Source organism: Mus pahari, chromosome 3 (genome assembly GCF_900095145.1).
Source record: "Mus pahari chromosome 3, PAHARI_EIJ_v1.1, whole genome shotgun sequence".
Taxonomy (NCBI): domain Eukaryota; kingdom Metazoa; phylum Chordata; class Mammalia; order Rodentia; family Muridae; genus Mus; species Mus pahari.
Genome location: NC_034592.1, coordinates 44,046,890 through 44,048,784, shown reverse-complemented (window position 1 = coordinate 44,048,784; position 1,895 = coordinate 44,046,890).

Here is a 1,895-nt window from a genome sequence, read left to right as displayed (position 1 = left end):
AGCTGACGGGGTCTGCAACCCTATAGGTGAACTAACCAGTACCGCCAGAGCTCATGTCTCTAGCTGCATATGTAGCAGAAGATGGCCTAGTCAGTCATCATTGGGAAGAGAGGCCCCTTGGTCTTGCAAACTTTATATGCCCCAGTACAGGGGAACACCAGGGCCAAGAAGTGGGAGTGGGTATTTAGGGGAGCAGGGGGGTAGGGTATAGGGGACTTTGGGGATAGAATTTGAAATATAAATGAAGTAAATACCTAATAAAAATTGAAAAAAAAGAAAGTAAAAAAGATAGTCCAGCTAGAAGAACATATCCTGAATACAGGCAATAGGTTTTGGAATAGCCCCCTGCTCCATTTTTTAGGGACCCACATGAAGACCAAGCTGCACATCTGATAAACATGTGCAAGGAGGCCTAGGTCCAGACCATGTTTACTCTTTGGTTGGTGCTTCAATCACTTGAGAGTCCCAAGGGTCCATGTTAGTTGACTCAGTTGGTCTTCCTGTGGAGTTCATATCCTCTTAAGAGCCCACAATTCTATCCCCTACTCTTCCATAAGAATCCCTAATCTCCAACCACTGTTGGGCTACAAGTGGCTGCATCTCTCTGAGTCATCTGCTAGGTAGAACCTCTCAGAGGACAGCCATTCTGCAATCCTGTTTGCAAGCATAACAGAGTATTATTAATAATCTCAGGGATTGGTGCTTGTCCATGAGATGGGTCTCAGCTTGAACTGGTTATATGTTGGCCATTACTTCAGTCTCTGCTCCTTCCCCGTCTCTGCATTTTCTTGTAGAGAGGGTAAAGTTTGAGTTAGAATTTTATGGGTGTGTTGGTGTACTGCCCGGTTTTATGTGTCAACTGGACACAAGCTGGAGTTATCAAGGAGAAAGAAGCCCCCCTTGAGGAAATGCCTCCATGAGATCCAGCTATAAGGCATTTTCTCAATTATTGATCAAGGATCAAGGGGAAGGGTCCAGTCCATTGTGGGTAGTACCATCCCTGGGCTGGTAGTCCTGGGTTCTACAAGAAAGAAAGCTGAGAAAACCACAGGAAGCAAGCCAGTAAGCAGCGCCCCTTCATAGCCTCTGTCTGCAGCGGTTCCTGCCTCCAGGTTCCTGCATTATGTGAGTTCCAGTCCTGACTTCCTTTAGTGATGAACAGCAATGTGGAAGTATAAGCTGAAAAAACTCTTTCCTCCCCAACTTGTTCCTTGGTCATGATGTTTTGTGCAGGAATACAGACCCTGACTAAGACAATTGGTGTCCATATCACTCCACTGGGTTTCCTGTCTGGCTACAGGAGGTGGCCTCTTCAAGTTCCATATCCTCAGTGCTGTGAGTCACAGCTAAGATCATCCCCACTGATTCTTAGGCACTTCCCTTACCCCAGGACGTTATCAGATCCTAGAGAGGCACTCCCCCACCTCCCCAGACCCATCTGCTGCAGCTTTATATTCATTCTCATGGCAATCTGGCTATCTTTCCTGTCTCTCCCCACACCTGATCCTGAATCCCCCATTCCCTTCTCCATACTCCCTCCTACTCAGTTCCCTCCCTCCATCTGCCTCTTATAACTATTTTATTCTGCCCTTCTAAGAGAGATTAAAGCACAATTGCTTGTTCCTTCCTCCATGTTTAGTGTCTTTGGGACTGTGGAGCGTAGCATGGGTATCCTGCATTTTATGGTTATTATTTATACATACCATGCACGTCCTTTTTAGGACAGAGCTACCTCAAGATGGTATTTTAAAATTCCATCCATTTGCCTGCAAAATTCATGATGTCTTTGTTTTTAATAGCTGAATACTATTCCATTGTGTACATGTACCACACTTTCTTTTTTTAAAAGATGTATTTATTTATGTATATGAGTACACTGTAGCTGTACAGATGGT